This window comes from Grus americana, chromosome Z (assembly GCF_028858705.1).
Source record: "Grus americana isolate bGruAme1 chromosome Z, bGruAme1.mat, whole genome shotgun sequence".
Taxonomy (NCBI): Eukaryota; Metazoa; Chordata; class Aves; order Gruiformes; family Gruidae; genus Grus; species Grus americana.
Window position 1 is genome coordinate 15,193,806 of NC_072891.1, and position 26,911 is coordinate 15,220,716.

General features: G+C 41.1%; 1 protein-coding gene across 1 annotated transcript in view; it reads right to left on the minus strand.

Annotated features, from left to right (window-relative positions):
• The window catches only part of LOC129199252 (leukemia inhibitory factor receptor-like), a 91,022-nt gene that overhangs the window by 63,366 nt on the left and 745 nt on the right, over positions 1-26,911 (minus strand). The window lies entirely within an intron of this gene.

A 26,911-nucleotide genomic window follows, 5' to 3' on the forward strand; every position in this document is an offset into this window, starting at 1 on the left:
CATCCCTAGTAAAGGATGCTGCCCACCCAAGGAATGATTTCTTGAAGCATCAGGGCTGTAAGATTAAGCTTCTTCAGGCAGAAAGCTATTTGCTGTAAAACATTTCTTAGAACATGTGTGGACAGCACTGGAGACACCAGAAATGTACATACATGCTGAAAATTGTGCGACTGAGCATGCTCTGTCTTGTTCCCCATCTTTGCCAAGCTGGATGTCTAGGCAACTTCCTTCTCCAGTTGGGTCACCTGAGATGCAGAGAACAGCCATCCCTGTGTTATAGAACCCCATTTGTCAGCACTGAGCTAAAACTGATTCACATTCACACTTGGCTCTGTTCAGTGCTCCCTGCTCTGAAGCACGGCTCGCCAGGGAGGCTGCAAAGCACATTCTGAAGACAGGTACTGTGAGTGCACGAGGCACAGGGTTTGTTAACACATGTGTTGGCCTAGATTAGGGTTTGACAGGTACTTTTTCTCCCAGCAGTATGAACTTGAGCATCCATTGTGTCGCTTCTTCTATGATCCTCTACTGCACTGTGTTAGCATAAATCTTTGCACACATCCACACAGTAAGACAGATGAAGGAAACAATTACTTTTTTTTTTTTCTTAATTAACCTCCCCTCAAGGTATTTTTTAACTGAATAGTTCCCCTGCTGTGAATTACACTGAAAACAAACATCAAGCCACTGGAAGTCTGGTAGGAGGTAAGAATAAACAAGAATAAACAGCCAAAGGCAAATCCTGAAGGGCTACAGGGCTGGAATAAACGGCCAGGGGCAAAAGTTGAAGGAGCACTCCTGCCCTGTGTGAAACCACAGTCCTGGGCTCTAGGCTGTCCTTAGCCTGGGAGACGTGGTGAGTTCAGCCTTCAGCTATGTGCCTTAGCCACTAGACTGGAGTATTTCAGGCATGGCCAGGGACCCGAGCACACTCAGAATAGCCAGGATGGAGTGAGAGTAGGAACCTGAGGAAAAAAGGGAACTTGCCTTTTGTCCATTGTCAGAAGCAACACAGTGACAGTTGAGGGACAAGCGCTGTCCCCCTAATTGCAAAGATCATCTGGACTCTGCTCTTTGTGAGCCCACATCTCAGCACGAGAGCAATGCTCATCCTCCACAAACCTCTAGCACCAAGTTATTTGGGTACACACTGGAACATGGAAACTACATTGCCTGGGAGGAGTACCTGGCTTTCAGGAGAACATCCCGGAAGCCTTTATTAGGCTCCTAATTCCAATTTTAGAGGTACTTCAGTGAAGCCCCAGTAAAGGTGTTTGGTTTTGTCATGCTGGCTGTTGCAAGTTCCCAAGTGCTGAATGCCCCTCCAGTCTGCAGCTCTTCCCTGTTTTATGCATGGCGCTGCTGTGGAGTGCAGCCTGGGGCTGAACGTGCGTAAGTTATGGGCACTGCAGCCCTCAGCTTTTTAATGTTCCTCATGCTTTGGTTAGGCTGCTAGTCCTCCTTCATTTAAAGAAAAATTGAGAACTCAAAAAATCGAAGCCCAGACACACTCTTTGCTGAATCTAAAATATATAATTACAAATCCATACAGGCATCTAGTGAAGAGGTGAAAAGGCTCACAGGAAGCAACCTGCTGAGCACAGGGCACATGTTCTAGCTAAAAGGAAATTCCTGTTGTCTCATCTCTTTTCTCAGTTTTGCTTTCCTACACAGCTCTGTAAGCTGAGGTTTTGTTGTCTTCTCTCCTTTGATATGCACCAACAGGCAGCAGTTCCAACATGCCTTGTTCCAGACCCCTGGCCTTACGTGTAGTCTTCCTTCTCATGCCTGTAATTAGCAACACTGCTGCTAAGGAAGACTCTTTGAAAATCTTGACCTTTAAGATGTAGAATATACACACTGTGTGAAGTCACATTTAGATGGAGTCTCTCCTGGCTTTGGAGATGATGGCACTAACATCGATCTTTTGTGTTACATCTTGTGCTACCTACTCACAATCCTTGGACCTCCCCAGCTGGCATTTGTGGCCTGAAACCCTCTTGGATTTAAACACCCGAGATTTTCTCTCTCTGAAGCCACATGGGAGAAACAACAGATGCCATCATATGTCAGTGAAAACATCACCTCCAACTACAAAGGTGGCTAAAGACTTGTTTGGGAAGTGGAAGAACTTGGGTGCAACGTGTGAGGGTGCTCCAGAGGATGTTTCCCATGTCCACAGGGTGCTCTGACCACCTCGTTAGGCTAGAGGGCACTGTCCACTCTGCTTTTGAAGCGTGGACATCCCTCAAAAAAAACAAAAGTGGAGCTACAGAGGCAGAAAAGGCTGGAGCAGAAGTGAAAGTGATTATGCAAACAGTAGAGCCTGGGTAGGGAGGGGGAAGTGAAAACTTCTGGTCCCTGCTCCAGGGCACACATTTTTTGAGTATTCAGGTGCAGAAGCCATGTATTTTTCACACAGAACAATTAGGCTTGCTGAGGAAGTTGGGACGAAACTTGTATTTACCCATGACAGTCCCACTATGATTCACCCTGTCCCTTATTACAGGCAGCAACCTTGACCCATCTTGTGCAATCCTACCACTTTCCCGGACTTCAGAGGAACACAACTCCTTGTGTCAAGCTATTCCAGAATGGCCCAATTCCTCCCACAGAGAAACCCACACAAGAGAGCCCCGACAGAAAGACTTGCTGAAGTTTCCACTCCTTCTACAGTATAACATAAGCTGTGCCAGTAACAGGTTTTTCTTTAAGGTCCAAGTGGTAAAAACTTCCCCAAAACCTTCCACAGCTGGAGGAGGCAGGATCTACAGTAGCTATTGATACATGCCAACCAAAGCTCAGCAGCAGTGAGAAAAGGTGACTGAGGAACTAAGGGCTGATTATACTGTTTTGAGCTGGGAGTACAGAGCAGCCCTGTCCTGCAGTGATACCAAAGCAGGCATCTCACTGCTTCCATGCCCACAACTCCAGAGTGAGACTCCGGAATTAGGAGACAACCTTATGTTCTCCACAGATGACAGTGGTTGCATAAATCATTGGGGTTTTTTTTGCAAGAAGTTGTTGCCAGAAACACTGCAGGCTGGCTGTTATTATTGCACACGGATGTGAAGTCTGTCCTATAGCGCAGCTGGCTCCGGCTCCAGAAAGAGGGAGTGTACCAAAGGCTTCGGGGAGAATTTGTACCAGTTCACCTGTGGGATGGGTTCCCACAGCTGATAAGAGAAAGAACGAGATTAAGGTCTGCTTCCAATGCAAACTGCTCAGCACAGTCTCAGACTGAGCCAGAAGCAAGCATTTCAGTTTAAGAAGAAAAAGTGAGGGACAGTGTTACCTCAAACACCAAACAAATGTCTTGCTACAGCTCTGCAAATGCTCTTGCCTCTCTCTGTGTTTTGGCTGGGTTTTTTGGTTGGTTTGGGTTTTTTTTCATTTATGTTCTCCCTTCCCCCTCCCATTGCTCTTTCCTTTTATTATTCTGAAGCTTGGTAAAGGGCTACTCCTGCAGTTCCTTACAGAGGGCTACCCTCTGTGGCCCCATGTGTCGCAGAAATTTCCAGAGAGCTAGCCCTCATTTCATACTGCAGCAGTCACTGACCACATGTGATGCTACTCCTACCTTTTGAGATAAACCACAGGCTGCAGCACCAACCCACTAAACATCCTCCTAGAGATGCCTTATATTTTCTCCTCTAATTGCAGCGCTGTACAGAGAAATAACTTTCACAGGAAATCTCTGTACTGGAAACAAATGGGAAGCATGGGACTCTAAAGATTAGAGAGGAAAGGTTATCTTTGTGTTTAGCTAGTCATTTGCAGCTTCCAGCAGTTTTGAAAGATAAAGCTACATAACTGTTAAATTTTATTAAGGGACATAAACCAGCTCCATATTTATTTTAGTAGGAATGTGTAATATCAAACCTGGCTAGGCACAATGAGTATGAATCCCTTGTCTTTGATGTATGCAGGAGCAGATCAAGTCTATGCAAACCTTTGCTGTCAGTTTTAGTAAAAAAAGAATTGAACTCTCTACCATATGACCTATGCCCTCACAAAGCTTTTCCTGAAAAAGATGAATGGAGCAGAGAGGATGACTTTAGTGACATTATCGTTAGAAAGATTGATACTTTACCACTATGACTCATTCTTCCCCCATAATTTTATTCCTAAAAGCCAATTAATGATGTTTAACAGATGTGTGTTAATGTTTGCTCTTGCGAAGAAATGTAATTAACACATAATTTGTGATTTCGTAATTTTACTTTTGAAATGAATGCAACACGGAATAATCTTTACAAGTTTCAAGATCAATGCATTTTGGTTTTTCTTGAGGAAGGATTTTATGCATGAAATCCTCTTTTTTTAGATGAAAAAGAAACAACATTGGGTAGCTCCTAAATAATCTTGATACATTAGTATTAATTGCTGACCAATCTGTGTACAATCCCTATCTAAATTGCACATGTTGCTTTAATTACAAAAGTTAGCTTTCCTTTAGTTCCAGGCTGGTATGTTTTCTGTATTCTTTTGCTTTATTATTATACAAGTATTCAGTTTGGTTTTACAAAACTCACAGACAACAATTAACTCTCAAGGGAATATATTCCACAAAATTTTACCTTTCCAGTCTATGGTTTTTGTGAGCTTCAATATCTTCTGTTTGAGCCTAATCAGTTCAAAAGAATGAATCTATAACATTTAAAATAATCCACAATTACTTAGATAATGAAGAATCTGTGATATTCCATGAGCAGAAGAGGACCTTCATTACACTATATTTGTATTACCTGCAAACCTGAGGTGTTGATGGCTTGTCAAAAGCAAGAGAGGATGTGCAGATCCAGACCTAGAGAAAAGAAAGTGTGTAGAGCTGCCTTATGCAACAGCAGTATCTGCCTCCCCAGTGCTCTTGGGAGTGTGATCCTAATGACATGGGTTTGGTGACAAGAATTTGGAATATCTACACTGATCTCACAGATTTGCAAAAGCCATATAAAAGACTGTGTTCCTCATTTCCAGGTGAAGTCACATGACTGTTTTGAGATGTTCTAGCATCCTTAAGATATTTATCCAGTTTCCCACCACTTCAGAATAGCGCAACCGAAACCAAAAATTGTCCAGGAAAAGTGTGAGTCTACTGTTACATTGTAAAAAACCAGCAGGAAGTGGTTTCAATTAAGATATATTTTCTGTACCCTAAAGGTTTGTTAGGAGGACTCTTCTGGTATGTATTTGCGAAGGTCCGTATAGCCAACTGACAAAGGAATGAGCAGGAAGAGAAAGTAGCATGGAGATACCAGATGTCACTGCAGAAGCACCTGCCACAAGCACCTGAGAGAGTTAGATGAGAGCTCCCGGGAGTGCTGGCTGAAAGAAGCAGGGAATTACAAGCAGTCTTAGAGTCAGGTGTACCCAGGGATACAGGCTTACTAGGTTCCTTGCAAGTAAACTAGAATACATCACAAAAGGTCTGAGTCTGTCACTATTGCATTCTCTGAATGGGAATCATCTACTACAGCCTGCATTTTCTTAGTTGCTCAAATGAAATGGGGGGCAGGAGAGGCAATATTGCTTGGAAGGCTCATACGAAACTACCCAAAATGATAGTATACAAAGTATAACTACTGAACACTGAACAGGTGCTCAAAGTACAAAGTGATGATTCACTTTTATCGTACTGCAGCCTAAAAAGCAGGCAACCAGCCTGAAAACTTAAATACACAAACAGTATCCAGTCTTCATCTACAAGTAAATCTTGTATAAGTATGCAGATTTGAAGAACTTCGGGGGTTTTTTTTATTCTTCACTCAATTTAGAAGTGTCAGTGTGTACGGCATGAGAAATAATTTTCACAGATGATTTCTGTACAGGAAACTAATGGAAAGCATGGGGCTCTAGTGGTTAAGGTGGAAAGGTGGAGGATTACTCTGAGGACAATGGACATGGCTTTGCAAACCACTGGTTCCCAAATTTTGGCATAAAATATTACTGTGTTTTTGTCACTGAACATAGCCCAACAGGCATAGTCAAATAGTCAGCAAAGATAGAGGAGATGAATTTTAGAGGTGATGGATGCCCACTATTCATGTTTGTTTCTTCAAGAACAAACCCACAGTTCTGAGTTGAGATCCTCCCTCTGAAATAATGTGGAAATGCTTGCACAAGAAAAACAAGTGAGAAGAAACAGGGAACAAAAAATGGGCAAATACACCCAAATGCTGCATCACCAAATTCTGAATACAACCACTTTCATATCAGAGTAAGGAAAATATATTTAATAATAATAATAATAATTTAAAAAATTAATGTCCATATTCTGTTACAGAAACTGCGTTGATCTTGATGTACCTCTGGAAATGTCAGTGCAGAATGAGGGCTAAAAATAATTTGTAAGAACGAGCTGAGGTGCTTTGGTCAGCAATAATCATACCCTTTATGTCTTCTACTTGTGAATTTTTAAGAACACTTTGGCATTGACTTCTCCTGAGAAACATAATTTGATTATGATAGACTTGAGCTTTCAGCATTCAGTGATGCCCATATGCTTTTCATTGGAGTCAAGAAAAGAACTACACTGGTGGTTTTCATAGATGAAGGCTTAGAATAATATAGGAAGTTTTGATTCATTTTAGACTTAATGACAGAGACAGATGCCAGCTTGAATGTCTGAAAAGCCACATATGGAGGTATGCAAAAAGATGACCTGGCCTTATAAAGATACTCATATTGTACATGAGGATTATCAGCAAGATTGTTATGGTCAAAAGTTTGTTAAATGACATTTATGCTATTTCTTTCCTTTAAAAAGTAGTCAGAAGGATGGAGCATATTTTGTAAAAGTCTATCAACTTACATAGAAACCACTATGATGACATGACCCTGAACTTCTAAAGCGGTGAAAATCCTTTTCTGAAGTCCGAAATCTTAAGTTGTTCAAAGTTCATTTGTTTGAGAGATGATGCCTGCAGCAACAGTTCTAACACAGAGGGAACCTCCCGAGGAAGCCTGAGTATATTCAAAAGCTTCCGAATGATTCCGGTAAAAGTCCTTGTACAGAAAGTTCCAGCTCACTTCTTGTTTACTTGGTTAGCTTTGGTAGAAGAGTCACATAGGATTTCCCTAACAAATCACATGTTCTTGTATTGCAGCATCCTTGAGCCAAATGCATAGAAAACCTTGGGTAACCTTTTCTTCCTCAATATACACAGGGAGAAATAATCTGTTTTCAACATTTTTGGCCCCTGCATTACATAGATAATAGCCAAATAATGACCTATTTCAGCATATTTCCTCCTGTACTCTAAACAGCATCTGTATCATTTTCTCTCAGTCTTATCCTTAACTCGCAGTACTTTATAAGCAAGAGGGTCGTACATGTAGTAACAATACATGAGTGTAGGTTTACAATTTTGAGTATTAGTTTGCAGGAAATTACTCTGTTCCAGATGCTGTGAGCTATTTTCCCATGCCTACTGAGATAAACAGACCTGAGGCTAGAAGAGGCTTTGAATGAGTTTTTGGAAAGTCTGGCTTCCAATATCTACTTCTTTCAAAGTCCGACATTGCCTCGCCCTTGAGCATTCAGCTTTCATAACTGATTCTCTGAGCTCTGAGTGCAAGGAACTGCCTTAGGTCAGTGTTCTCATTGCAAAAGATTCCTGAAGACAGCCAATACAAAACATGAATGAGACAGATTTGTCCCAATACCTACTCAAATAGGGGGAGATGATGAGAACGACATTTTAAATGTGTTGAGTTGGGTGCTTGTAAGAGAAGGGGAGATCTGAATTCTAAGCCCTGCTGCAAGGACTGTGCTGGCACTGAATCCAGTCACTGTTTTACATAAGTAGTTCTTTAAGCAGTACAAGAGCCCAGGTTTCCATTAGTCCATGAAAGTGCCTCAATTACTTCACTTCAGGCACTAATTCAGTCTTTTTCTTGCTTGATGAGACTTGAAGTCTTTCTACAGAGTGACTTGGCTTTCACAGAAGTGGTGAAAAAGACATCTATTGCCCCTGTCATACACACTGCTTTGGGAATTACCTGCCTCGTATATGCAGTTTCATTGAGCCAAATGTGTAGGACACTTTAGGTAACTATTTCTTTTTCAGTCTACACAAGACAGACATGCACTTATACTTTTAAGTACCTACGGCATTGAAAATATAATATATACTCTGAATAATCCCAATAAAAAATGCTGAAACATAAGTTCAAGTTGACAGAGTCTTGGTGAGTTGTTGAGAAAAATTTATACAGGCGTTCTACTTATGAAGTAATACGTGTGAAAGACTTTCATTCCCCTTCTGAGGAGAGGGGATAGTGCACTCACGGCTCAGGCAAATCCCAGTATCCCAGAATCCCAGAATGGTAGGGGTTGGAAGGGACCTCTGGAGACCATCTAGTCCAACCCCCTGCTAAAGCAGGATCACCTAGAGCAGGTTGCACAGGATCACGTCCAGGCGGGTTTTGAATATCTCCAGAGGAGGAGACTCCACAACCTCTCTGGGCAGCCTGTCCCAGTGCTCGGTCACCCTCAAAGTGAAGAAGTTTTTCCTCATGTTCAGATGGAACTTCCTGTGTTCCAGTTTGTGCCCGTTGCCCCTTGTCCTGTCATTGGGCACCACTGGAAAGAGTCTGGCCCCTTCCTCTAGACATCCACCCTTTAGATATTTGTAAGCATTGATCAGATCCCCTCTCAGTGTTCTCTTCTCCAGACTAAACAGCCCCAGCCCTCTCAGCCTTTCCTCATACAAGAGATGCTCCAGTCCCCTCATCATCCTTGTAGCCCTCCCCTGGACTCTCTGCAGTAGGAAAAAAAAATTCCTTCTCTTCAGCTAATCCTTTGCAGGCCAGGCCTGTAGTTCAGACACCCATTTCCAAGGTGACCTGTGTGCAAGCTTTTCAGTAGTAAGTATCCTTCCCACATTTGCTGTCACTACAGCACTGAAGAGTTAATGTCCTCAGTAACATAGCATAAACTTTGCAAAAACACGGCATTTTGTTTAAAGGATGTGTTTAGTTCCCCTAAACCAACAGAAATTAAAGGTTTCAGAAACTATGTCAAGCTCACTGTATAGACTGTGCACAAACTTTGTGGTTACTTTTGCCTCCCCAGTGACTCACCCCAAGTTGTTTTTGTATTCTTAAAATATAGATTTAGCTTCAAATTCAGTTCGGCTTGTACGGTCACATTTGATGCACTCAGCCTTAAAATCTGGAAGATATTTGTAAAATAATTTCTCTTATCTCTGTGCCACTGACTCTTCCCAGAAGGCACTAGTGTATCTTTTATTTCTGTTTTCAATTATAGAAAGACGAAAACTGCTACTTAAAAATAATTCTGTTATAAAATCACTTATAGGAGGGAAATAGCCTTCTCTAGATTTCCAAGCCCAACCATGAGACTTTCTTCAGAGTTCCATGAAATCATACAGAATGAAGAGTTTGGGAACTGCCGGTGGTTAGCTGCGTTGGAGCAGACAAGAACAGTTTACACACACCTGCTTTAGGCACCTTGGGAAGCATCCTCACACATGAACATCCAAAACTTACACATGCTTTTCAAGGAAAAAAACCCTGTTTGTCCTGATTTCAGGAATGTGGCCTTGCTATATTAGAAAAATTACAACGTAACTGCTTCTCTAATAGTTCAAATTGCTGCAGAGGTATCATTTGGCTCCAGGGATAATGTTTTAAATGCAAGAACCAGGAGCATGATTTTTCACTATGCAGTAGTGCATTTTCAGATACTTAGGCAAAAAGATAGACTCTCCAGAAAATAAGTGGGAAAGATTTTTCTTTCATAATGGCAATTAAATATCTTGAAATCCACAGCCTGCTTGATAATTCTGGGCAAATTAGCTTCTTGCACAGCTTCTGCAGCGTATTACAAATGAGCAGTAAGCTACATGTGAATTTTTGTTATTACTTTCAATATTGTGTGTGTCTAGCCCAGCAGTACAGCGTGCATTGTAAGCACCTACAACCCAGCTCACTTTCACCTCAGAGGCACTGGCATTAGCAGCAGCTGGACATTCCCCACATCTTTTTGGACTCAGGGAATATGTTCAAACTTCTGTTCAAGCTGAAGTAGAACCTCTTAAAATATGAAGCTCATCTTCTGTTTATTTTGAGATCTAGATGAGTAAACTCAGGAACGATGTAAATGGTGATATGGCTTACAGCTTGGTTTGCTTACCCTTGGGCAGACCATAATCACAATGTACTTGTCTGTTACACGGCTGTCTCTTATTGCATGTGGCTGTGCCTGCAAAGCACAACTCTCTCTGCTGGTGGTCCATTTCATTCCCATGTACTTGCTTCCTTGCCCTCTTCATGGTTGTAGAGATCACAATGACTCATGGCTCCTCAATTTGACCCAAACTCCTTCTGTTAGGGCACATTTTTTGTGTCGCTGGTCACATGTGTTAAGAACATCGTTTCAACTTACTGGTTCCACTTGGCTTCATTTTGATTGACCAGCCTCAAGCAGCAGTGGAAGGGCTTTCCCCAGATGCTTCTTGGTCTGTCCTGTGTCATTCTAACCACACACTTTACCCACTGAATCACTATTCATGTTCTTTATTGACTGCCCCATCATTCCTAATTAGTTCTTACCCACACATCCTTGAGCAGTATTTTATTTCTGAAGTTATTTAGTTTCTTTGTCTTTTTAGTAAGTGACGAAGTGTGACTTCTACGTAAAACAAAATATATTACAATGATCTGGTATGTCCTAAACTCTGGTCTTCTAATTTTAAAATAAAGGAACACACATTCCTACTCCATTTATCTCCTAAGTCTGGCATTAATATCAGTGTTCTCACTGATATTCTGATTGTCAATGCTCTGAGCTTCTTCAGCTACCAAAGTTTTGGTATCTACAATTATCAGCTGCTAGAGAAGCTTGTCTAAAATCCTCTTGTCAGATTAAAGTCAGTAGTTTGTCTTATCTTTATTTATCTCAAGTCCAATTTTCTTTCTACTTCCTTGAAGTCTCCAGTTATCCTTTGTATCTTATCTTCTTTCTTCTGTAGGCACCAAAATTATTAGTAACATCAGAAGAACTGGTGAAGATCATCTAATTTCAGTTCCTCCAGCAAATTTTATAATTGTGCCATGACTCCCAGGACACCTTAAGAAGACATGAAGGAGTCAATCTTTCTGTCTACTCTTTATTTTCCAGAAACCACATTGCTATTCGGCTGTTATCTCTTCTGTGCAAGGGATGAGTATAAAAAATGTCACAAATGGGAATTATTTATAAATTGTAATGAGCAAGAAATTTTGTGATACTTACTACTGTCTATTTCAATATACTTTAAAAAATGCTGGAGAAACACTATTTTCAGTCCAACAAAGTCAGTTTGCATAGTTATCTTATCCCACCATCCTACAAAGTCCTTTTCATCATCTCCCTGGTTTCAATAATTCAGTTCTAAAATTCCCAACATTCCCTCCCTCTGTCCATAATTGCATTCTTGAATTCTGTTCTTTATCACACTCACAGTTGATCTTCTTGTCTCCATGTGTTTAGCTCTCATAAAATCCTCCCACATTATTTGCATTTTCCTCTTCCTCCATTTGGTCTGCAAAATCCTACAAACCCTGCATGGTCTGTTAGGTCTCTTTTTGGTCTTATCACTCTTAGCATGAGATGAGCTTGAAAGTTATATTCTCACTGTTGTATGTCTGTCTCCATTTATGCTTCCATGAGCTGTTCAATGATACCTTGTTCCTTATACTTAGAATTCTTATAGGTTATCTTATTTTGTTCAGTCTGTCATGATATCTCCTGAAGCTTGGCTTTAATTGCCACACATTCCAGCCTGTCTTTCAGATACCTCCAGGATGCTGTGTTATGGCTGTAACTTGTCTACTGAATTTTCTTATCACTTTTGTGCTGTCACTCTATGATCAGCTCTTATGCTTCCAATCTTTTGCTTCCATATCAAGAGAAAATATGTAATTTGATTACCAGGAACCACCTCTGTAGATAAATGAATATGCTTGAGAACATTTTTATTAAGAAACTTTCTGTGCTATTCAACTGTATCCTTAACTGTGACAAACACGGTTAATCTCATGTCATTATTAATTGTTACATGATAAACATTAGACTCCCCTCACTGTCTTCCACATCTTCCTTTTCTACTTTTGTATTGCAGAGATCCACCACTATTTTGGTGCCACACTTTGCAAGATTTTTGAAGACTATTATCACAATCAGCACAGAATTAATCTTTTATGTTAGGTATTTCTTTGCTGTGAACCCATTTATTTATTCCTAATGTACTGGATGTTTCACTAGCTCAAGATACAGCCAGTTTGCTTGGTTTTGCCATCAAAGCTTATAAAAGTTGAGAATATAATTTCAGTGGACTGATAATATATCAGTGGAGATATAGAGAGACATAATCTTATCCTCCTTGACCTTCTTCCAGCACTTTTGCTGCTACAATAAACAGTGATACTCCTTCCTAAGAAGCAGAAGTAGCCTTGTGCATCTTTTCCTCCATTTGATAGAGCCCTTAAGGACCACCTGGGAATGATACCTCTCTTTCCATGGCTATGGCACCACTCACTATAAAGTTTATTACCATTAAGCTCTTGATTGCCTTGTCTGAGTAAACCAGCATGGATTTCATAAACTTTATTAACAAGGCTATCATGTGTCTGTCATTCTATATTTGCTGCACCATAGCTTGGAGTAGTCCTGGCGTGGGTATCAAACTTCCTTGTATGTCTGGTAAGTATTACCATGCAGCAAAGAGTATTTCTTGCAGCAAACAGTAAGTCTAGGCTTCAAAGGCACCTAAAGAACAAAGGCCCCAACTCACACAGAATCTGACTACCTATGTCCTTGCACTCCTTTGAAAATTAGAGCCCAAACACAGCACTGAATGCAGCTGTCAGAGACTTTGAGACATCTTACAGAAGATATACTTCTATGCTCTTTTTTGTCAGCACTTATTATGTCAGAATAAGAAAGAGAGATATTGTCTTTTACAGCAGATGTTATTCCAAGATTCCTTTTTCTTAATAAAATCAATTGAAATTGTTTAGGCAAGAGACAGCATGCCCTCATCAATGTCGCGTCTAGAAGTCTGTGGGAATTCCTGTAAAGCAAAAAACCCCTATGTGTCCTTTTAAGTAAAAACAGCATGAATGCCCTTTCTCTGGATATCTGTCTGTATGTCTATGACTGACTATGCATATCTGCAGGGTGGTATTGCCACTGCAGGTCTAATTTGACTATTAAAAGGAAACTGTGACTTAGAATTTCTCCTCAGAATGTTTTTATCTCAAATTCCATTGTTTGTAATACTAGGGCACAGCCATACTTTCCCGCTGTTGAGATGCCAGGATCACAGCTACAATGAAGTAGGAAGTGAAGCACTTAAAGAAAAAGCAGGCCACCTGTAAAGGATTGATTCAGCAAATTATATAAGCAAGTTTTAATTTGAGTGGATATTTAGTTTCTTTGTTGAACACAGATGGATTTGAGAGTAGAATTAAAACATAGCTTTATTCTGAAATGCCCTGTTGCATCATTATCTCAAAACTGATAATGGTTCTGTGAGATACAGAAGACTTTACAAAGTCCTCCTACAGAGCACTCAGTAGCCTGAACCAAGTTATACCCCAAAGATGTACATGGAGAGTGTCTCTCTGTGTTTGTCCCCCAGGCTGGAATTGGAGAGGATATTCGCATGTTTCCTTGGGTCTATCCATGAACTGCCCAACCGTGCAGAGTTTTGCAAGACTCCTGCAGGTAAAAGTAAACAGAGATGAGGTAAACAGGCTGGGATTAGCAAGAGGGGCAGCAGAAGGCAGAGCAGCTGTCTGAAAAAGCCTTTACCTCACATGCCAGCATCATGAAGTACCCAGGGAATATGCTCTGCTAACGTTCTGCACTACAAAAGCTCTCAGATTTTAAAGGAGAGAAATCAGTGAAACTAAGGAGAATTCTGAAACAGGTAAGAACTTGGGACACTTCCTATGTCATTTTAATAGATGCATTTCTAATGGATTCTTATTGTAAATTATTATACTGTAATATCACCACAGGATATACTTGATTGCAAATCTGTCACCTCTGGTTTAATAATAATTTAGAGGAAAAGAGACCTTGTAAAGAGCAAGACACTAGCATGGAAAATGGGTCTGGGCTCAATTTTACATACCTCCACAGCTGTAAATCTTTGAGAACATCACTGATGCTAAATATTACAACACTCATCACTGAGAATGTGTAACTCCTTCTTCATCTAGACAGAAATAACAGGCTTTGGTTGAACACCCATCATCTTTTGCCTGTGGCAGACCTAAGAACTGGAGGTCCAGAAGCCAACACACAGAGCCAGGAGTACTGGAGCTGCTTAGACATGCCCAAGAGGAAACAATAAGAGGATGTGTATTTACTGGGCTGGTAAGGAAGCCTCCTTCTCTCCCACACTTGTACCATTTGGTGGGACATGTTTCCTATGACATGATGGGGGAGTCTGTGTGTGTGTACTTCCTATTTCTGCTCATCAGTATCTCAGCTGGATCCATTTGTTTCCAGATCAGCTGCTGTCATGAAAATATGATCACCATTAATAATTTAGTAGCCAGTTAATTAAAGCACCTAGACTGTGACCTGGGATCTCCTCTGGTTCAAATTTGAGAGCAGCTTTTTCCTATGTCGAATGGGGTACTTTTCTTCCATTCCTCCTGTAGAAATTATCTCTCTCTCCACACAAATTATTGAAATAGTCTTTGGGCAAGAAAAAGAGAACTGCTTCTGTCTCTTGATGCTTAGGACACAATTCTGGAGCACTGGGATTCCTGTACCTGCTCCAAGCAGGTATTTCAGCATTTTATGAGAAGTAGAAAAACTTGAACAGTATAAAATATCTACTAGTCTAAAATACCTACTTTAGAGGGCATCGACGAGGGTGCTCAGCTGGGGGATGGCAGGAATAGATTTAAATTCTTTTTTCTTTAAACAATTTGGACTAAGGATGTAAAACCAATTCTTCCACTTACAGACACCTCCTCTTGCTGCCTGACGTTTGAGTGAAGCCCAACGCAGAGGCTAATGCCTAGTGGTAGAAGGCTCAGAAATGTGAAAGGCAGAAATTCAAACAAAGATTTTAAGCTACATGCAACTGACTCTGCTGTAGAAGTTCTTATTGGTAATACGGTACTGAAATATGGACCCTAATATATAGGCACTTAATTGTCCTCATAAATTTAATTGCTGTGACTTTAGAGGCTGTGCTGAGATGTTTTCCCTTCTCCTCCAGTGAGATTCTGCATTGTCATAATCGGATGATCTTTCCTATTTAGACTGAAAAATTTGCTGGCGGTGATTGTCTGTTTAATGGATCCTGATCAAAGCCTCAAGGTGTTGCTGAATGCAAAGTAATTATAGGGAATGAACCACGCTTACTGCCTTGTGTGGCAGTTCTGGGCAGACAGTCTTGAGATATTGGATACTGGAAGATGATGGAACTGCAGCTTGTGTAACTATGCTGAAATTGTTTTCTCATGCACAATAAAACAAGGACATATGTAGTGTTAAGGCTGTAAATACTCTTATTGTGTACTTCTTGGTCCAAAAGTTTGAAGGTAAGATTTTTGAGTTGAACTCAATTACATGTCCAAAAAGCTTATCTGCTTTTTCCAGGCTGAATCAAAATGAGACATTACTTTCCCCTACAATTCTTGCCCCATTTAGTGCAGCAATTCTATCACAACTAATGATAAAGAACTACAGTATAACTAACTATATTAAACCTGTTGGAACTGTATAAAAGGTACTCTTAAGAAATTTGTGACCCTTCTTTACCTCCAAAACCTATTGTGCTAAATAGGGTGTACTGAAGTACTTCTGAAAGTCATCCTTTCCGAATAGGATTATCTGATTAAAACAAACTCAGGAAATGGGTTTATTCACTGTCTAGGTCATATAAATAAGCACAAAGTCTTCATTTGCCTTAGCACCTTTCACAAGCACTAAGGAAAACAAAAAATATGAAGCATATCTGTGCAAATCCTCATCAAGTCAGGAATGCTATAGCTGAATGCAGTTAGCACACAACAGGGTAAATAGGTAGATGTGGTTATGGTTCTCACTTTGCTTTACAACTGCTGTTTAGAGTTATGCTTACTGTGTGCACGCTCCTAATTCTTGTATTCACCTTAGCAACCTTTACATGCTTTTAGTAACCTCATTAAGAGCTGCTAGTCACCAAAAATATACTCGTGATTAGTTACGCTTTAGAAATATCCTGGCTTAAGTGAATCTACCTTATTAAGCAACTTAGTATCCAAGTACCAAAAATATATGTAGGCAATTGCACCTTTGAGTCTTTTTTACTTTGTTGCCCATAAAGAAACCTTGTAAGGGACACCACTTTTTGAAGGGATAAAAAATAATGTAAACCCCAAACGTAATTTGAGAAGCTTTAATTTCTTCAGAATAGTTCAATTATGTGAACTGAACATGAAGGAGCTACAGCTAATATTTGTACGCTGTTTAGCTCAAAGAAAATATTTATTGAAAGGGAGAGGGAAGGGAGGCGAATAGGCTGGAATTATGGCCAGTAAACAGGATAAGCATTCACTCTGAAAGTCCATGCTTTTTAGAGAATATCTTTGAAATAACTGAGGAAAAAGAGAAATAGGAACAAAAGGGAGCTCTGCCAGTCATGGCAAGATTGTTTTGTAGAAGGAGCAAGCAGGATTAGCTATAATGAGATTATCAACTAATTCTGTGAGGCAACACCCACATAAATCAACAGACAAAGGGGAGGCAGCTGGACTCTGCAGTAATTGTTAATAGCAACAATGTATCAGTAATAAGAATAAGGTGTCCCCGTCCCCCCCCCATAATGTGGAATATTGTTCTAGTTGTAGGACTATAATTAAAACTGTAAGTAATTATGGTGTCTGATAGCAAGTTTTTCTGCCCAGCATATCAAGGACATTGGAGCTCAAAGCTCTGAGTTTATAAGGGAAATTTCTTTAAACAGCAGCCAGAATTATCATTTTACCAATTTCTATTTTGCCAGTGTGTTCAAGCAAGGCAGCAGGACAAACAATGTTCCAGTGTTGTCTGTTTTCTACAAATCACTGTTCACTTTCTGCTTATTTCTCTGGAAGCCTACTATTAAGGATATACATGCAGTAAGCCATCAAAACCAAGGTAAATGTGGTTTCTCTCTGTTACCACAGAAACAGGTCCATAATTAGGAGAGTATAGCCCATCATGGTAGAATATCATCTTTATTAGTGAGAGTTTACCTATATCAGAATCAAACATGTGATAACCTCTGGAGGAATAAATTACCCCCCATCATTCTTGCTACCAAAGTCTTATCTGATCGCTGGCTTTCCTTTTCCTGTGTCGTCACTGGTGGACTCAGAGTTCATCACATTTCCTGTGCTATTTAAAGAACTTCTTGGGCTGGTGCATTATTTTAAGCCTACCACTGTATTCTTTAAAATACCAACAGGAAGCATTTACCCTACACAAATCATAATAACTTTACAGTTCTCAGTTCATACAGAGAGACCAGATTTGGCACATTACATATATATATAAACAAGATTAGGTTTGAAAAGAGAGGACTCTGGACCACATAACATTTTCCTTTTCTGCCCACTCTTAAAACACACTTTCCATACTAGGGAACCCTGCCGCAACTGCTTGGGAAGGTCTTTGAATACAACTTGAGCTGTGTATCATGTTGAAAAGATCCTGTTGTAGCAAAGGATGTAGATATGATCAAGGCACACGAAAACTGTAACCTCTGAGAGCAACTGACCATGAAAGCAGAGTTGTGTTTTGCCAGGACTGTTTGGGTTCAACACTTGCAGGTTATTTCACCCATAAATATCTGAGGTCTTCCACCACGTTTATTGTGCTTCTGCTCAGGAAAAAGGCTGTTACACCCTCATACCAGGGTGTTCCCAAAATCCCAAAAATTATTTAGCCCTAGGTAATTTTCACATCATCTCTTTTCTCCTGTTGAGTCTAAACAAATAGAATGTCAACTTATTTGAAAGCTTTATGAAAACTATTTTTTCATATTAAATAGGCACATTTATGGCTTATTATTTATCTGATGAATTTGCAAGGGAAAGGCTATGGAAAGGATCTAGGGTCACTCACAAAAGCCAGCAGGACTCCTTAGTGCTATGTGTCCTGGATCACAGACTGTCTCTTTTGAGAAGGAGGAGCAACCTACATGCACGGGGTTTCTCTCAAGCATGATGTAGAAGGAGAATATAGGCCAGGTGTTTACCAAACACCCTTGGTTATGAACGTCCACATCCCATGTATGAAAGAAAATCTACTTAACTTTTATTCATCCTTGTTATTAAACTTGTTTTCTCCCTGGCTTTTTTAACCTTCTGGGTCTATGACGTTTAAAATAAAAAGTAAACAAAAGATCAACAGCGCTGAACCCAAACCAGGTTGCTGGCAGCCGGGTACTGGCGTTGGAAAGAAGCCAAAGCAAGCTAATTCAAGGGTACGCAAACAAGCATCGGTAACAATGAAACAATTTTTCTCAGCTATTCCTCTTGCCTAGGAGGCAGGTGGCTCAGCTTGGTGCACACCCCACGCCCTGCGAGTGCTAGTGCTACTGTGTGTGTTCATTCCTCAACCGTTTGCGAGGACAGTGACGTCCAAAGATAAGCTGGAAGTGATCTCTTCCTCGTTAACGTCCTCTTACATGTGCAGGGGCAGCTTCCTTCCCTTGAGCTTTGACAACCACAAATCCATAGATGCTCTCCAGGCCCACGTATACAGAATCTCAGAATGGTAGGGGTTGGAAGGGACCTCTGGAAGTCATCTGGTCCAACCCCCCTGCTCAAGCAGGTCATCAGTTGCCCAGGACCATGTCCAGATGGCTGTTAAAGTCTCCAAGATTGGACACTCCACCACTTCTCTGAGGAACCTGTTCCTGTGCTCAGTCACCTTCACAGTAAAATGGTAAAGCGTTTCCAGTTGGAACCTCCCATGTTTCTGTTTGTGCCTGTTGGCTCTGGTCCTGTCACTGGGCATCTCTGGAAAAAGCCTGGCTACATCTTCTTTACAGCCTCACTTCAGACACATTGATGAGATCCCCACAGAGCCTTCTCTTCTCTAGGCTGAACAGCCCCAGGTCTCTCAGCCTGTCCTCAGAGAAGGGACGCTCTAATCCGTTAATCACCTTAGTGGTCCTTCTCTGAACTCTCTCCAGTAGCTGCATGCAGGTTCTACCAGCTATTGCACAAGGCTTTTTATTTTCAGCAATAGCAAAGAGGACCCTATGAGGTCAGTGAAATCCTGCTTCCCATCACAAACATGCTGAAAGAGGTAGGGTTTCTAGAATTCCCTTTTAATTCATCTCAACGGTGGAAGGGAGGATTAAAGTGCTTTCCAATCCCTGATGGAGTGGTCTACTCTCTATCACTGTAGAACCCTTTAAAAAACTAACCAACCAACATACTTCTCCCAAACCCCACCAAACACCCCGCACCCCCCCCCAAAAAAAACCCCCAACAACCTCCCCCCCCATGTCACAAAATTACCTCTGAGAATATTCGTGGTTTGAAAAGACTATTTTGCAGAAAGTTCACCTACTTCTTCATTGTAAATGCTCCTTACAAAATCTCCAAGAATAACAGAGAAAACACAGTACATGTTTCCAAATAGGATACCTTAACCTTGTGATTGAAACTGGTTATAGGATTTATCAAAATGGAAAACATGTTCCTAGGTCCAATGCATTAAGTCCTGCCAACATATCATGTTTCACAAGTCAGTCTAGTAGATGTTTGTTCTTTGCAATGTTAGCCAGGGCAGGTTCTTTTGGTTTTGTTTGGTTTTGTTTGGTTTTTTTCAACTGTGCCATCAAAACTAAAGGCATGAAAGTAGCATCCTACAGGTTTGATCTATGAATACCCAGTGCTACACCTTCAAATTTTCCCTAGCACCTGCAGCAGGTTTGATCTCGTTAACTGGATGTCATAGGCTTTTTTCAGATGACAGAGTACTTGCAGGTGACTCTTTTTAAAGGGCCAAAACCTTTTCCCTTTGAAAAGCTGATTCTCTCTCCTCCTTTTCTCTTTAGGATTAATCCATTCCTGCCTCCTAGCAACCACTTGCTATTACAACTCCAGCCAAGACAGCCAGTAAACATCCGCTGTGTAAGTACCTAATGCAAGTGTAGTTAATGAACTGTTTGTAAGTACTGTTCTCTCTAGCTAGTACAGCCTGCAAATCTACACCACGTACCCCTCTGTCAGCACTCTCAGGAAAGAGATCTCGAGATTATCAGCAAACACAGCAACATGCTGCTGACTGATAAATCTGTGCTTGAGTAACTAGGGAAAAACATGCTCTTCTCTTGACATACCAAATGCAGATCTGAATCTGGACTTGCTGTGGACCCTATGAATGCCGTACAGTGACTTCTAAACAGCTGACAGAAATAGCACCTACCTTCATCCATTTAAATGGAGCACCTACATCTGGTGATTAGTTATTCTATCTATTATATCCTTCTATAGTCAGTGGAGAGAGGCACCTATGGAGAGCAATTTAAATCCAAATCTGAATTGGTCTCTGGGGATTCCCCTTTCTCTCTCCACACTAACTCCACAGTGAGTTAAGACAGCTAGACTTCTGACTTGGGCATCTCAGCATCTGAAGCTAGGTAGGGTGAATCTGTGTATACCTCAGGAAATCCCTGTGTTCCACCTACATCATTATGCACGAATAAGCAAAAGATGTATTAGCAGGCTGGTGTCATCTGATATTTTCTCCACATAATTTGGACCTGAACTGTCCTAAGCATCTCAGAGATGCACCTTATGTCATGCAAAACTGTGGTCAGTGTAGGTGCTACTGAAATGTGAACATTTACATCACACAGTTTATTTAACTCCTCCTGGGGAGTGACATCTATCATTCTAGCCAGGTGTTTATGCAGGAGACAAGTACCTACTCTACTTATTTTACTGATGAAGTAAACTCATTCAGCTTGTAATAACTGTGTGCCAAACTAGTCCTTCACACTTTCTGTCCTAACACAAATTTTTGCAGAAATATTGGCTTAAGAGATTCTTGTACATTGCCCCATGCCATGGCACAGAGCTCTTTTTATTGTGCTAACGGTACTGTCTGTGTGATCATGTTATAATCTAGATCAATAAACAAACTTAATTCAAAAAAGAAGCCTCCAAAAATTGAAGATCTCTTAGACTGAAGAGTGCATTTGAGAAACTACTACCCACTGTAATAAATACTGGGGCGGTTGTGTGCAGAATTCTGTTATAATTCTCAGCTGGATTCAGGTCAGGTTTAGTCATTGGCTTTTGGCAAGTGAACACTCAGGTCACACAAAAAGCTTTGTAAGCAACATGTAATATGGTAAAGTGTATGTGGAATACTCTGGAGAGCTCAGACAGGAAAAGTGGGATTCATCTCACTTCACATTATACCTCTGCAACATGGATCTCTGCAGCTGAAGATGTTGCCCTATGCTACTTTACAGATAATGGAGGAAACCAGCCTTTAAAAAATGTAATTAATTTCAGATGATAAGATGAACTGTGCTCCGCTAAGTGCCTGTTTCTCACCACTGGCTGTGAGGAAGTGTGGAGTGACTAGCTCAGCTGTAGACATCTGTATCGCAGATAGCTATGAATTCCTCCCTGCTTTTCCTTGCAAAGACATTGTCACACTGTTGCTTTTATATGTGTGCATACACACAGACTTTAATTCTATGATAATATACATATCTGTATGTATTAGTTCCCATGTATAAGCCCACTCACCTCTGATCTTCCTGTCAAAGAAAATTTCTCTTTATAAAGTGACCATGATATGTGCTACAAATCATGTGGGCTCTTCAAAGCTGAGAAGAAAGGCAACAGATCAGGCTTCCTTCTCTTGCCCAAGCCCTCCATCATCCTGCCACCTAGCAAATAGCAGAAGATTCAACTGCTAGCATCAGCTCTCTCCTTGCATTTAATAGTTGGGACTGACTAATCACAAAATCAAAGCAGCACCAAGTGTTTGAATTAGCATAAAAAGCAGCCAGTCCTTGGATATCCATGCTCTATAAGCAGTTTAAGCACACCTTGTAAGCCCCATTAAATGTACAAACTCCAAACTTTTAACGTTCTCCCTTTAACTAAGAGGAAATTTTAAGTTGTTAGCTAATAACCATATGGTGAGTCAGAGGTTGTTTGCTGTAGACACTGCTGTTTTTGCTGTGTATTTTTCTTGCAAAAACATTCGTATCTCCCGCACTATACACACTACAGTGAACTAAGTATCATTTCCCATGCCTTGTGAATTACTCCACTTGTTGCAGTCATATATATCTAAATAAGTGAAGGTGCTAGGACTTAGCCACCCTTGATACCTAGAGGCATCTCTTCAATCTGCATTATTCAGCCTGAACTTCACTGCTGCTCCTCTCAGACTGCAGATGCTAAATGTGTGGGACCTGCAAGAGACAATGGCATGAGAAAAATTCCAATACAGTTTAAAAAACCAGCAACTAAGCATATTCACAGGTTGTCCAACATATGGAGATTTCTGGGCCCATCTAGCTGCATTCTGCATGGATTCAGAAATACAGAGGATTAAATAAAATTCCGGCCTCCTTCCTACTGCTTTTCTGTGTCTTTGGACTAAAACCAAACTCTGCAGTACACAACATATTGCTTGTCAGAGTGCTTTCCTGCCAGAGCAATTTGCAAACTCAAATTATGTATCACAACACTCTTGCAAGGTGGAAAGGAAATTAAAAAGCTGGCAACAAACCATCACTTGTTGGAGCAATCTCATGTAGGTCAAAGCTTACCTTTGGGCCTAGGGATTTTAAGTAACGGGCCATGAGGCAGAGGACAGGATCTCCATACCCCCACCAGCGTGAATGGGAGTGGAGGCTACTCAATGCTTACACAGTCTTGGGCATCCCTCAAGTTTGATTGTTTCATCCCTCAGTGAAACCATGTGCTTTTGAGAAACCAGTCTCAAAAAGCCACTCTTATAGTATTTAAAGCAGCAGAATGGTGACTAAGAAGAACTCAAAAGCACCTACATCCTCAGCTCCCATCTGAAACCCCGCAGATACCAAAGTGACTCTTTAGATACTTAAATACTTTTTAAGGCATGGCTTTCAATAAGGCACATCAAATGCACATCTCAGAGGCTGTGATCCTCCATCCCCTGAACAAACACTCTGCCTCCAGAACCGGTTTCTACCCCCTTGTATTGTCTCCTATTGTCTCCCTGAAACGTCTGCAGACACTGCGGCACCATTTGGGCAATCTCTAGTGGTCATCTTCTCTGCCAGTTCAGCGTTTGTAATTTCTATTTCTTCCTGTTTTTGAAGTGGCTTATCTGGCACAATGTTATTACAATGTTATTATTTGCTGGCCCAATAAAAGTATGATTAAAGCATAAAGTATAAACAGGCTTTGGAAAAAGATGTAATTTAAATCCTTGTTGATTAATTTCATCCCTCTGTAGACTACCATTGAGTTTAGAATGAGAGGTGGGCCCCAGTCAACATTAACATCTGGATCCAGAGCCACAGAAGAAATTCACAATAGTTCCTGTCTTTACAACAGCATAAACCACTCACTTCTTTAACCCTAAACTTCCCAGAAATTGGTACATTCAGACTCCAGAGAGAACTGTGATGTAAAACTCCATCTCTGTATCAGCAAGAGTCTGGAGCCCTGCTGCTTTGCAGTCAGATGATGCCCAGCAAACTTTACCTCCCGAGAGGACCCTGGGTGATGATGCTTCGCAAAGTTACAGAGCACATCAGAAGTTCAGTCAGGAATTGCCCACTGGTGAAGACAAAGTATAAAAGCCCTGTTCTACCACTAATACCTCACCTGAAACACATCTCTCTCTTTTAGTCAGAGTTTGAAGCAGAAGGAAAAACTTTGAGCTCACCGAATACAGTCCTCTGGGAATTATCAAGTTTATTCATCAAGAATTATTCTCAGCTGCCCTTCCCAGGAGGAGCAGGAAGGAAGAACCTATAGGCTTTCTGCAATTGATTTGTGATGGGTCAGGTTCACAGAGCATAAAAGAAAGAGCCTTCTATTAGGCTGAAGTAACCCAGTTGCTAGTGCAAGGAAAGGCAAACAAAGAGCTTTCCTTAGCTCAAACACTGTGGTATTCTCAGCCTGTGAACATTGACTAACTTGATATTATGTACATATAGCCAAGCTCTGGCCTTCCCCACGTTTGCCCTTTCAGTAGCCACATCCTGGCTAGCCCACAATGCTCAAACCCAGCACGGCCACCCAGGCTGGGAGTGTGAGAACGGCAGATGCAGGGGGGAGAACAGCAGCTGTGGGCAGCACGGAGAAGCATGCACTACAAATGGCATAAAGTGCCAAACAAAAGATGCAGACATGGAGAGAGCCGAAATCCTCCAGGTCGAGGGAATTCTGTCCGCACCAGCTTGGCTGGGAGCCACATTCCTGCATTCCTGGCCCTGCCACGGAACAAGGCAGTGTTGTAGAGGCAAAGGCCGAATGCTTTGTTGTGGGTAATGTATGTCAGGACAGCCTGAACAGAAAGCCAAAGTTTTACAGTTCCTCTGCTGGCAATATCCTGGGACCTGAACTTAAAACCACTTAACAGATGATTACTGATTAAGTTATTCTGTAGTCTCTTTTGATACAATCCACTGAACTTCAAACAGTTTCTCTTACACTGAACTGAATTTGCTTGGATTAAACTACAACCTTCCTTCTTGAAATGTTTCTGACTGGATTTAGAAATGCCAAGACACTGAACCATCAAGAATGATTTTCTGTTGAGACTGCTAAAGAGATTTTACCTTGCAAACCAAACGCAGAAAATCACAATTGCTTCACACAAAATATGACAAGAGACTCACACTTCCATCAGCAGTTTATATGCCATTAGACCCTGTTTCTTTCATGTGCTGAAACAGCGGACCAGATAAGAAGTAGGAACAGACACAGTGTTCTGGTATTTACTATATTTTAACCAACCCGGTCTCAGGTGAATTACTTACCCATCTATTTTCCAAGGGGTGAGAGATATGGGAGTTCGACGTTTGAGAACAGTGTTTTCATGCATTGATGTGATGGCTCAGACACATAGGCAAGGGAAAAATTTGAAGTCTGGATGCATTGCTTCACTATCTTTTTTGAAAAAGACCTTTCCCTCTTCCTTTATAAGCCATGCGTGTGCTAGGGAATACAGAGCTTGCCACCCCCCACCTCCCCTAACATCCTGCCATATAGGTCCTTCCCTGGCTAGGTAGGTGTAGGGGGAAGAGTCAGAATGTCAAGGTGAAATTCTGATTGCCACACAGAGATACTGGCACTCAGAATGTTAAACTTTTATTGCACTTTTTCTTTTGGTATAGTGTCCATAGTGGTTACAGTCCAGGGCACAACAAGGTTATGTTTATACTAGTAAACTACATAGTGCCAGGAAATTTGTGTGCACATTGACAATCAACTGCCCTCACCATTCGACTGCTAAAGCAGTTGAACAGTGGGGTATGGCTTTGGCCAAGGCCAAGTAGGGCTCTCCCAAACAATTCCCAGGCATGCTTCCAGGAATCAGTCCCAGCTGGTAGTCTGGATACAGCCAACTCATTCTGGAGGGCAAAAGAGCTTAACAGCATGGACACAGCTATTCTGCGCCAGTTAAACTCAGTGCCAAAGAATCCTTTTTGTTTCCTAGTATAGGAGTTCCCTAGCATACATTTAGCCCGAGAAGCCTGGCCTTGCCATGCTGAAGACAACTGATAGAAATGGAATATTAGGAGGTTTGGCTTTCAGCTGCTTTTTTCCTTTCCCCAACTCCTTCTGTCCCTGCAAAATCTGTCTAGATTCTCATGCAGTGGTCTTGGGTCCTGAAGAGAAAACGTAGGTAGGTTTAGGTCTGAGGAGGGGAAAGAGAGGGAGAAAGAGAGACAACTGTTGATCATGGCAATTCTGAAAGCATGAGTGACAAACAGCAAGAATCAGAGTGGACGTTTCTGGGTGTGTGAGCAGTACAACTGCAGTTTCTTTTTAGAAACACATCCATCAGAGGCTCATTTACCATGACCTGAGCCAGGCAATTGGAAATCTCTATAATAATTCATTTTTGTTTTTCTCATGATGTGGACAATACAGGACAACTCCAAACTTTTTTTTTTTTTTTCTCCAACCAGATTCCCTTCAGTTTTTCAGTCTGAGATGACTGGATCAAAACTTTTAAAGAAAGTTTGTTTTCTGAAACAAGATCTGAACCAAAGGCCATTCAGAATCCCTTTCTTCATGGAAACTGTTCCATTTCTGTTAAATTTGATAACAGCTTGTTTTTACAAAATAAGACTTTGATGCCAAATTGGAGCTGGCAATATCATTTAAAGAAGTGTCACTCTGGATATAAACAGGAAATGTTTAGAGTGCTGATCCAGTGATTAATGAATGTTTCCACATCTATATAGCAGCCAATTTTCCCTTTCCTTGGAGGTTACTCCATTACATAAGCTACAGAAGGGCCAGAACTTTGGTCCCGCATATTGAAATATACAAAAAATAGCATTTCTGTGCAAATGCTGGCATGTTTTTCTCCCTTTGAAATCAATTTCAGGCATTCTCACTTGCTCCGGTGGGAGTGGGAAGGAAGCCAACACGTGAAAGGTTTTTTGCTCACACCTTTTTTTTTCAGGGCCAGAGCAGTTTTCTTCTGTAAGAATTCTCAGCCTTCTCTAAGTTCATTCATAGACAACGCTCCTTAATAGTTTGACTACAGCTTAGTGAGAAACCCCTCACTTTCCTCTCGCTTAGATACCCTAATATTTTTCCTGGCTGGGGTGGGGAAAGTGAATTTGACTGAGTAGCTCCGAACCCTATTGTATGGCTCTAGCCAGACACCCACAGTAGTCTTTTTAGGCTG